Source organism: Musca autumnalis, unplaced genomic scaffold (genome assembly GCF_047663935.1).
Source record: "Musca autumnalis isolate F117 unplaced genomic scaffold, ASM4766393v1 scaffold_5, whole genome shotgun sequence".
In the NCBI taxonomy this organism is placed as follows: domain Eukaryota; kingdom Metazoa; phylum Arthropoda; class Insecta; order Diptera; family Muscidae; genus Musca; species Musca autumnalis.
Window position 1 is genome coordinate 58,150,356 of NW_027412088.1, and position 12,744 is coordinate 58,163,099.

The 12,744-nt window shown below is 37.0% G+C and overlaps 1 protein-coding gene across 2 annotated transcripts in view; it reads right to left on the minus strand.

Moving 5' to 3' along the window:
- Positions 1 to 12,744, minus strand: part of Epac (Exchange protein directly activated by cAMP) — a 569,466-nt gene that overhangs the window by 473,514 nt on the left and 83,208 nt on the right. The gene's annotated exons all lie outside the window — the stretch shown is intronic.

The following is a 12,744-nucleotide window of genomic DNA, read 5'->3' on the forward strand; positions in this document are numbered from 1 at the left end:
TAAATACCATACTTCAACAATTTTGGTGGCATGTAGCCTTCAAAATACCCAAAATCGGAAGATACCTTCTATGGGGACTATATGAAGACGTGGACCTATACGGACAAATACCAAATTTCCGCAATTTCGGGAAGATATTGAGGCCACAACTTTCAAAATACCGAAAATCGGTAGGTACCTATGGGGCTATATGAAGACTTTGACCTATGCCGACAAAGTTCAGGTGGAAAGTTGTATACCCCAACGAAGACGTATCACCAAATTTCAGCCATTTCAGTGGGGTATTGACGTCACAACCGTTCTACCGTTCTATGGGGCCTATATGAAGACATGGATCTATGCTGACAAATTTCAGGTGGAAAGTTGCATACCCCCAACGAAGACCTAATACGAAATTTCAGCCGTTTCAGTGGGGTATTGACGTCACAACCTTCAAAATACCGAAAATCGGGAGGTACCGTTCTATGGGGCCTATATGAAGACATGGATATATGCCGACAAATTTCAGGTGGAAAGTTGCATACCCCCAAACGAAGACTTAATACGAAATTTCAGCCATTTCAGTGGTGTATTGACGTCACAACCATCAAATTACCGAAAATCGGGAGGTACCGTTCTATGGACCTATACCGACAAATTTCAGGTGGAAGGTTTTATACCCCAATGAAGACAAAATACCAAATTTCAGCCATCTCAGTGAGGTATTGATGTCACAACCTTCAAAATACCGAAAATCGGGAGGTACTGTTCTATGGGGCTTATATGAAGACGTGGACCTATACCGACAAATTTCAGCTGGAAAGTTTTAGACCCCCAACGAAGACTAAATACCATATTTCAGCCATTTCAGTGGTGTATTGACGTCACAACCTTCAAAATACCGAAAATCGGGAGGTACCGTTCTATGGGACCTATATGAAGACATGGATCTATCCCGACAAAGTTCAGTTGGAAAGTTGCATAACCCCAACGAAGACTTAATACGAAATTTCAGCCATTTCAGTGGGATATTGACGTCACAACCATCAACAGAACACTGAAAATCGGGAGGTACCGTTCTATGGACCTCTACCGACAAATTTCAGGTGGAATGTTTTATACCCCAATGACGACAAAATACCAAATTTCAGCCATTTCAGTGGGGTATTGTCGTCACAACTTCAAAATACCTTAAATCGGTAGGTACCGTTCTATGGGGGCTATATGAGGGAGTAGACCTATACTGAAAAATTTCAAGTGGAATGTTTTATACTACCACGAGGAGGAAATACCAAATTTCAGCGGTATCATAATGAGGCTAAAAACTTTAAAAATAAAAGATGGACTGATATGGTCTATCTTAGGAAGAATGGCAAATTCTATGCCGAATTATAAAGCTCTATTGTTAAAAGTGCCAGCTCTATCTTGATTTCAACACACAGACGGACAGACTGAAGGACGGACGGACATGGTTATACGGACTTAAAATTTTATGGTGATCAAGAATATATAACTTTAAAGGGTCTCCGACGAATATTTCGATGTGTTACAAATTTACTTATACCTCCATATTGTGGTGGAGTGTATAAAGACAAGAAGTTCTGGAAAAATATAACGTCTAATTGTAGAAGACGAGAATGTCTTCTAGTAGAAGTACATCAGCCTGGTAAAAGAAGACCAGAAGGCCTTTTTATAGAAGGCCATAAGGTATTCTAATAGAAGATCAGAAGGACTTATTATAGATCACCATAAGGTCTTTTAAAAAAGACCTACAGTATTCTAACAGAAGATAGTATAAGGCCTTCTTATAGAAGACAGTAAGATATTGTTTTAGAGACAACAAGCTCTTCTTATAGAAGACAATTAGATGAGACAGGAAGGTCTTCCTTCGCATTGAATACCAGAAGATTTTCGTGTAGAAGATCAGAAGGTCTTCATATAAAGGAAGATAAAATATAAGCTGGCTTTCCTATTGAAGGCCATAAGGTCTTCTTATATAAGACCAAAAGGTCTTCTTTCTAATTGATACCGAAGGTATTCCTGGTGATATATTGTTTTATATTGAGCTACCATGGCGCAGTGCTAAGCACGTCCGTCATGCACACAGATGATCGTCTGCCCTTCAATCCCTCACCCGCACGTCACATTTTTCGGTGGTGGCAAATCCCCTCAGTGACTTACATTTCCTGAGTTTTTAACCATGAAAAACTTCTCTACATGTGGTGTAGTAAGACACGCCGTTCGCACTGGGCGATAAAAAAGAGTAGGTCTCATATCATTCACACTCATTGATATAAGAGAAGTCACCCTTGGCTCTTCGAGGATGTTATGGGAACATATGAATATGTAACATATGCAAATCCAGACTTTCTCAAAAATGCTTCCAAAAGTCCTAAAAATCCTACAAAAACACACTAAGATGGATAGTGGTCATGATGTCGGATGGAGTGAAATAATTGATCCAATTTTTGCACATCGTAATATTTGTGGCATACTTAAATCATGTTCGAAAATAGATAAATATCTGACCGCTCCTTCCGGTATCTACTCGCAAAAGTTAAAAATTTTCGCTTAATTCAATTTAGGTTCGAAAATAGTTTTGAAATTTCCATTAAAGCTAGTCCTTGTGATTCTAGAGACAACGATATAATATTTTTCTTCGCCAAGTCCATGCTTCCTGACATAATGACCAAAAGCTAAAAAAGGACCCAAGGGTGACTAAGAGATTTGGGCTATAATCCAGTTTAACGCGGCGTCTAGAACCTTGTTGAGATAGAGATAAGTCGTTATGATTATGAGCATTAGCATTGGGAAAGCCAATACTTCCTGAGATATGGACTGCAAAATGTTCGAAAATTCAAATTCTTTCTTGCACTAACGTTTTTAGTAGTCTTTGTGGTATTTTCCAAAAACCGCAGCACAAGAGGTCTTTTTACAATATAAGAAAGAAGAAGTCTATATTAGACCATTCCAAGCCTTTTGTCTTTAGAAGACCCTTTGAAGTGCTATGTTTATATAAGACCATTTCAGGACTTCTGTCTATAGATGAGCACTTCAGGACTTCTTTTCATATAAGATATTTTCAGATATTTTTCTCAAGAAAAGGCTTTTCCAGGTCGTGCGTCTATAGGAATTTATCATGTATTTTGTGTATAAAAGACCTAATCCAGTATTCTGTGTATAGAAGACTTTTAAGGTCTTCTATCTATGGAACCACTTTTCATGTCGTCTGTCTAAAGCAAGCATGGTCACATTTGGCACAGGGGTGCCGATGATTTTCGGCAATTTACACGCACACGACCCGAATGCACAGAAAGAGCGTACAAAAGAGAACAAATGTTTTGATTTGTTATTGTTTTATGGCTTGCGTGAATACAAACTCACTAACACACTGTTATAAATTGACAATATTTTGAATACATTCACATTTTCTCCGTTCTCTTTTTGGTCATGCCTGGTCTAAAGCATAGTACACACTGACCAACAAAACTGGCAGTCATCGATGTCTATTTTTAAATATCATAATCTGGCTGAATAATTACTTTATTAATCTCTAGATAAACTAAAGCTGGGTACACATTGTCAGTTTTGAATGACAGCTTTGCGGTTGCTTGCTAGTGTGGCCGTTCATTTTTGTCATTCATCATGCAACCACAAAATATTTTGTGGTTGCTGGACGGTTGGACAGTTATCGATAATTGTGAAAATCGACATTCAAAACTGACAATGTGTACTGCGCTTAAGGAACAAGTATTGAAACATATTTTTCCAAAAAAAAAAAAAACGAAGATATGGATTAGGATAAAATCTCAAATATTTTGCGGGGTAGGTACCTAAAGAAATGGACCGACATAGTTCTTTTTGGAAGTGTGTACTAGGAGTAACTCCGGTAAACAAAGAATTCTCACAGACATGCCATCTCTCATAGACTCCTAACCGCACTTAAACAAAAATATTGATAATTTGTGTAGGAGGTACCCTAAAGAATGGACCAATAGGGCCCACACTTGAACATAAACTAAGTGTGGACAAAATATTTCGAGATCCAAAGTTGGGACCAAATCGGTTGCTCCGCTTATGAGATATTGCGCTTAAAATGTTAGTTTGGAACTTTTGTGGGGAGGTAGTGAAAGCAGTGAACCAATAAGGCCCATCATAGAACTTGGTTTAACTATGGGCAAGATATTACGATTGCCAAGTATTGGATCGACTCGTTTTATCCGTGCGAGAGTTACCGCACGCTTCATCCACAACACATGGTGCCATAGCGGGTTTTTACAGATTTCTGGCCATTTTCTCAGGAAGTATGGACTTGCCCCCCGAAAAAACTTGCACAGTCGTAATGGGTATAGCGCATATAAGTTGTTACGACAAAAATCAAAAGGTTTCGAGACGAGGTCTTAAACTGCACTTTTCCGAAATGTTGTGTGGGAGGTACCTGAACCGATATAGTCCATATTCGCACATTATCTATTTTTGGTAGAAATATTACGATGTGCAAAGTATGAACCAAATCGGTTAGTACATTCGAGAGTTATTGTGTGCATAATATTTGCGAAACAAAAAATTGAACCCTTGTGGGGGAGGTACCCGAAGGAGTGGGCCGATATGGCCCATCTTCGAACTTAAACTTAGTTTATACAAAAGCTAATTTTTTACCAAATCGGTTAATCCGTTCTAGAGTTATCGTGCGCTCCAGCCAGACAGACAGACGGACAGACATGGCTAAATCGACTCCGAATTGTCTGAAACCATTATTTCGATGAGGCATATTTTACCCGTATGAAGATATATATACCCTCGTTAGCATAAATGCAGAAGGTATAAAAATTGTTAGAATCCTCTGGCTATAATAGATCAGTTTCAGGTGTTCTGAATATTGAAGACATTTTGGGTCTTCTGTCCTCAGGAGAGGTCTTTGCTGTCTTCTGCTTACAGAAGTTGGTTGGTTTCAGGTCTTCAGCCTACAGAAATTGCGCAGTGTATTGTATTTTAGAATACATTTTATTGATTTGTTCCTTCTGAAATCCATATAAGCTATTGTGCTTAAATCGTCCTTGCGACTGAACTTTATGCTGCTTTCATTTATGTAAATCCTGTAATTAAAAACTATTACAGTATCCTATATCTTGTAATCTACCATACAATATTCATGTTGTTGTTTTTGTATAAAAACGTATTATATGCTAAGCATTTCTACACATGCAATATGCAGTACATGTGACATTGACATTTGTGTTTGCAAATTGAATTTATAATTCCAAAAACCCGGCCATAGACATGCCTGATAACAACATCGTGGAGAGTCATCCTGTCACATTAAATCCCCAAACACCATGGCCAACCGTTCGTTGTGTGTATTGAGGTTAGAAATAATACAACAAAAAATAAAAAACAAATGCACAAATAATTTATTCATAATTCCATTTGCAATGCACATGTACAAATGTTTTTGCAGTTGGTGTGTTTTTTTTTTGTTTCTCTCTTCAAGGACACAAGTGTGACAATTATTCTAATGTTGGCTCTTTAGAGAAAAGCCGAGTAGAAAGAGTCTTAGTAATATAATATTAACGGACTAAGGCGTTTACATATGTATGTGATGTTGTAGCGAATGCAGGTCACGTTTAAATACATATCTAAGGAATGAAATTAGCATGTTTTTGCCAGGAAGTCCATATTTTACAGTCATCGAATTCCTGCATTTAACTACTGAATATGTGATATTTTATATATGTATATATTTTTTCCAACTATTATTATCACGTTTAAATACATATCTAAGGAAAAACATAAGGGAATTAGCATGTTTTTGCCAGGAAGTCAATATTTTACAGGCATCGAATTCCTGTAGTTAACTACTGAATATGTGATATTTATATATGTATATATTTTTTCCAACTATTATCCCTGTGATCATATTATTGTTCCATTTATAGTATGTATGTGTGAAATAATAAATTTCCTACAAATTTAATTTGACTTCAATTTTTACTCCTCATTTTTCTTTTGCTTGAAGAGTCTCAGTTCCATCATAAATTTTTCTCATAACCAGGAACGTTCAGTTATTTAACATGAAGTAATAACAGCACTATGTCACCCGTATTGGACACTTTATTATCTTCTCCATCAAAATATGAGCTTTGCACCATTTATTACACATTGCATTCATGCAGTCCTTACGAAAAGAGTGGTGGTCGTGGGGTTGGAGGAGAGCATACTTTCATGACTCCAATATTCTTATCGCTGCCATCAAAGTTTTACTTTTGCAGTTTGCTGCTTTTGCCTTTGGGGAGGGTATAACGTGGAATATATTTTATAGGTCATATTTATCATTTAATGTCCTGCAAGCTTATAAAGATGCAACTCATCTTAAAGACATAAAAATACAGAATGCAGTAACATAGGAACGAGGCGATAGTAGGAGTGTCAAAATAAATCTAGGAAGACTTGAGACAATTATTACAATTTAAATTCTATTTTGGTCATCATAAAATAAAGAAAAAAAGTGAAAATATTGAAGTGGAAAAAAGAAAAATTTAAGTATATTTTACATTTGATATTTTTTATTTTATAATTTATATTTCATATTTTATATTTTAGAGTGCCACCGTGGTGCAATGATATGCACACCCGCCTTGCACGCTGAAGGTCGTGGGCTCAATTCCCCGGACAGGCAACATCAAAAATTTTTAACGGTGGTAAAATACCTCTCAGTAATGTTGGCGACATTTCCTGAGTATTTCTGCCATGTAAAACTTTTCTGCAAGTGGTGTCTTAAGACACGCTAATGAGAGAAGTCTCCCTTGTCCCATCTGGAACAATTATATTATATTTTATATTTTTTATATATTAAAATTTATATTTTTTTATATTTTAAATTTTATATTTTACTAGCCGACCCGGTCCGCGTTGCTGGCCCTTGAAGCAGTTTTATGCTACCTTAAGTCAGCGATTGTATTTTTATTGCATCGCTAATTAGTCGGGATCTGCAAGTGATTACAAATAAAGAATCTTCAGATTTGTTTGTGTCGATATGCAATTTTAACATACCGCCAAAAAGCTGATGACTTGATGCATGCATTTATTTCATATGCTGGAATAGTATAACTGGAAGTGTTTGTCTGAAAAATAACTTATATTTAATATTGCATATGTTCCCTTCATTCACATGAATGTTCAGTGTACATCTTATATACCTGATGAAGCTATAGCTATCGATATATTGCCTTCTAATTTAAATACTTGCTTTCCAATAAGACCAAAGCTTCGCTGTGCATAACATCTAGTATTTCCATTTGATTTGTAACATATTTAAGAAAGTAGGAGTGGTCGGGTCTTATGGTTTGTACATTTTACATATATAGCGCATTTAAAAAATAGGACGCAGAGTATAACCAGCACCTCCGAAATTTAACAAAATGTATAGCATTTGTCCACCAAGGACCATCCCTGTACATCATTACATGGAAATCGGTTTAGAAGTTTTGAAGATATAACACATTTAAAAAGTGGGCGTGGCCGGGTCTTAAAGCCACAAATAAGTCCCTCGGGTCGGAGAAACAACCACCATTGTCTATCGAATTAATTTTCAAACCACGCTCCGCCGAAATTCCACAAAATATATAGTTTATTTTCACCAAGCACCAGGGGACATATATGCAGCCTATTTTCACCAGGATTATCCCGGTATATTCCCTGTAGGAAAATCGGCTCAGAAGTTTCAGAGATAGAAATTGGGCGTGGTCGGGTCTTAAGGTCCCAAAATGAGTAATTAGGGTCGGAGAATCGGAGGGTGGATTTTCAAAGTGGGGTGGTTCGTTGCAGAGTGGTTCGATATGTAGAAGTTCGGAGCGGGGTGGACGAGAGTGTGGAAATTCCGAGCGGGGTGGATAGGAGGGTGGAAGTTCCATGCGGGTTAGGTCCCAGGGTGGACGTTCGAAACATGGTGAATCGGAGGGTGGAAGTCCGCAGCAGGGTGGAAGGTCGAAGCAGGGTGGATCGGAAGGTGGAAGTTCGGGGCGGGGTGGTTCGGAACAGGGTGGTTCAGAGGGTGGTCGTTCGGAAGAAATAATTCAATCACTCGTTTTATATTTGCTAAAATAGCGGTTTTATTAAATCAGACATAGTGGAGGTACAAAACCCCTCCGAAATTCAACACAATATATAGCCTATTTTAACCACGGGTCCTCCCTGTACATTCTCTGAAATTTTCAGGAAAATCGGTTCAGTAGTTTTGGGTATGTAACGTATTTAAAAAGTGGGCGTGGTAAAATAGGCTTTTTATAAAAATAGGGCATGTGGGAGGTAGCCCGCCCTCTCCGAAATTAATAAATATATATAGCCTATTTTCACCATACATAAAGCATTTTTAAAGAAATAGGGTATAGGGGAAGTACCCCGCCCCTTCTGAAATTCAACAAAATTTGTAGCCTATTTTAACCGGGGGCCATCCTTGTGCATTCCCTGGCAATTTTAGGAAAATCGGTACAGTATTTTTTGTAGAAATGACAAAAATTTAAAATTGAAAAAAGTGGGTTTTGAAATTCGCTCTGATCCGGAGATTAAGCATCAGAATCGGAGGTACCCCTAACAAATGTAAACTTTGTATGCCTGGAATTTGGCCTGTAACTAAATGTGCCAAAATATATCGAAGTCGGTTGAGATTTGGGTATAGCTCCCATATGTTTTCGTCCGATTTCAAGTATTTGATGCACCAAAAACGCTATATATGCCCGATTTCAATGAAATTTGGAATGTGTGACGGAATTTGGCCTACAAGTAAATTTGCTGCGGGGTAGCGAGGGTATATTAAGTTTGTTTTTCTGTTTGTAATGCAGTGAAATATACATTTCCGACCCTATAAAGTATATATATTCTTGATCAGGATAAAGTTCAGAGTCGATATAGCCATGTCTGTCTGTTCGTCTGTTGTAATCACTTATGCGTCCACAATAATTGAGCTAGAGCGCTGTATTTTTGTACCCGAGTGTCTTTTCTCCATAGGCAGGTCAAGTACGAAGAAGGGCTATTTTGGCCAACGTATTGGTCTAGCTCCCATATAACGGTACCTCCAAATTTTCGGTATTTTGGGGATTTTAGCTATATTTTTGGCCGTACTACCTGTAATTTGACGTTTGGAGTTCCCAGTGGTCACAAAACATCTCCTCCGAAAATTGTCAACATACATAGGTTCACGTTTTGGTATAGCCCCCATATAACGGTACCTCAGAATTTCGGTATTTTGAGAATTTTAGCTATAATTTTTCAGCGAACTAGCTGTAATTTGACATTTGAGGTTTTCAGTGGTCACGAAACTTCTCTACTAAAAATCGTCAATATAGGTCCAAGTTTTGGTATAGCCCCAAAAAACGGTTCCTCCCGATTTTCGGTATTTTGAGGTTTTTAGCTAAAATTTTTAACCAAACTATCTGTAATTTGGCGTTTAAGGTTCTCCGTGACCACAAGACTTCTCCACCAAAAATTGTCAATACAGGTCCATGTTTCGGTATAGCCCTCATGTAACGGTACCTCCCGATTTTCGGTATTTTGAGGATTTTATTTACATTTTATGACCAAACTACCTGTAATTTAATACTTAAGGTTCACAGTGGTTTCAAAACACCTCCACCAAAAACTGTCAACATAGTTCGATGTTTTGGTATAGCCCCCATATAACTGTACCTCCCGATTTTCGGTATTTTGAGTACTTTAGGTAAAATTTTTAACCAAACCACCTGTAATTTGACAGTTGGGGTTCCCAGTGGTAACAAACTATCTCCTCCAAAAATGTTCAACATAGGTTCACGTTTTGGTATAGCCCCCAATAACGATACCTCCCGAGTTTCGGAATTTTGAGAATTTTAGCTATAATTTTTAACCGAACTAGCTGTAATTTGATATTTGAGGTTCTCATTGGCCACGAAACTTCTCCACCAAAAATCGTCAATATATGTTCAGGTTTGGTTTATGGGAACTATAACGTACCTCCTGATTTTCGGTATTTTGAGGGTCTTAGCTACATTGTTTGACGGAACTTCCGGTAATTTGACTTTTGACGTTCCCTGCAGTTATAAAACTTTTCCACAAAAAATTGTAAAAGTAGCTAGACACTTTGATATAGCCCGTACCGTAGGTGGTACGTTTCACCTGGCTTAACAAATTTTTAAGATTATTTTATAATGGAGGGTATAAAAAGTTCGGCTCGAACTTAACGTTTTTACTTGTTTTAATTTATATTTTTTATATTTTATATTTTTTATTTCATTTTTTATATTTTTTAAACTTTATATTTTGTATTTTATATTTTATTTTCTATATTTTACATTTTATATTTTATAAAATCAGAAAACTGTCTCAATGCCTCAATGCCTCGCTTAATACACTCTTTCTGAAATATTAAAACTAACTCAGAAATGTTATATTGTATCAAGAGAATTCAAATCCAGAGAGAGAAATTGCGGCTTATCAATTTCTTATACGATCAGTTCTTTTATGAGTTCTGAGTGTATTTCACAAAACTAAATTCAGTTATCGATAAGCCCGCTTTCAACATGGTTGGAAGACAGGTTTTACGCTTCATTTTTATAGCACTCTTGTCCCGCCACTCTGCGGGTGAAGACATCTCAACTTGTACAAATGAAATAATTAGTGATTTTTGGCATGAGTCAAGTGATTCGGCATGTGGTGTAAATGTTCAGAGTGCATTTCACGTTTATAGTAAAATTTCAATAAATAAAACAAATATTGATAAATTTGATGCATTAATTAAACAAGATATCGAAAAAACCCTAAATGATAAACTGGCACAAGAAATTATTTCCACAATACAGAGCGGTGAATTAACAAACGCTATGAATTTTCAATACATAAATGAAGATGTGTATAATATCGATAAGAATTTACAGCTTATGATATGGCAAAATGCTTTGGAGGATTTGCAGTTAAGGCACACTGATCCTGCCTTGATATTGGAACAGGTTTTGATGTTACGCAATGCCAAATTAAAATTTGATATAATTGAATACATATGGAGGGGACAATATGATAAACATTATAAACATAATGCCAATTTTCTGCCCACGTTTACATATGCCTTGTCACATTTGCTGAACAATAACCTGCGGCAAATGACAACACAACAGGCAATTAAAGCTGAAGAAATTCTCAAAGAATTGCCTCAACAATTACTGGATATATATCAAAATCCAAATGCTAATGTTTCCATTTTAAATCGAGGCCTCAATGAGTACATGTTGGCCGATCCAGATAGAGGACCCAGCGCAGAGAAACGTCTTGTATTCACCTATATACCCAGTATACCAAAGGTTAAAGGAAAATTTAAATTACTCTACAATACCAAGGGAATGATTGCCATATCAGTATTCTTCAATGGTGAGCAGAGATGTATTCAATCCGATGAAGGTAGCGTCTCATTTTGTCCTGATTGTGGGAATACATGTTTATCACCTCAGTGGTGGAATGTTATTTGGCCCTCTGGAAATCGCCTGACCAATGCCGATGATCCTTATGTCTACTTGCAAAACATAGAAAATGGCCAACTGTTGTGTGCCACTAGGCCTTATGATACCACTCGACGTTGGCTGCATGTTATGGGCGTTCGCGATCGCAAATCTATGGAAGCATGTCAATGGAAAATATTACAGCGTCAAAGATAAGGTATTTTGGATGTGGGGAAGTTCAGTTCAAGAATATTTTATTGTTAAACAAAAATAAAAAATAAACAAAAAATAATAATATTAATTTGTAAAATGAGTCTTTAATGAATAAAATAGTGAAAATAAAAATAAGAAAATAGGAATTTGGTTGGATTTGTTAGTGACAAAGAAATTCTCGATGAGAGTGTTTCTTGGACACTTATATATTTGAGCGAGCATTTGACACTTGGGTATAAAAAGTTACTTGTTGAAAACAAGAAACAAGGGAACACTCAGCCGATCGTGACCCAGCTGAACACAGTCACTCGGCCGAGCACTACAACCTTTTCACTTAAACGAAAACTGTATAGAAGATTACCGACCATCACCCCCAGATCAACACCGATCCGATCTTGAACCAACCCATGTCATCCGATAGTCACTGAACCTAAAACCATTATCGTTTGACTGTCAACAAAAATCCCGATACAGTAGTACCCGGTTACATGCAACAAAGGTGCAGGAACAGTTTTGAAGTGTAATTAGCATTTGTTTTACTTAAGACTTGTTATTCCTTGGGTCGACCCTGTCAACAACAGAATTAATGTCAGGCCTCGATAAAACCTCTCGTTATATCATGTTAAATGTTTTATTATAATTTGGTTGGTAAGGGAATCCATACATCCTTAGATATGGCCCCGATATGTCCCAATATTTAGGGCCCCTCCTTCATACACTTCTCTCAGTAAAGTTCTAAGGATTTGTTCTCTTTAGTCTTTACTCAATATAAGAAGGATCATGCTTTTTAAGTAGACTTTAACTTTAAAGCGGGGTACACACGATCAGTTATGAATATCGATTTTTCGGAAATATCGATTACTATCAAACTGTCCAGCAACATCAAAATATTTTGTAGTTGTCTGATGACTGCCAAAAACTAACGGCTACACCGGCAAGCAACCGATTATTTGAGCAAAACTGATCGTGTACCCCGCATAAGACTGTTTTTTGCCTTGAACAGTCTTAAGCGGGGATTGATCGATTAATCGGAGATCGACATTTTGTGATTCTTTTTTTCCAGCGAAGGCGATAGTAATCTGTACTTATTTAC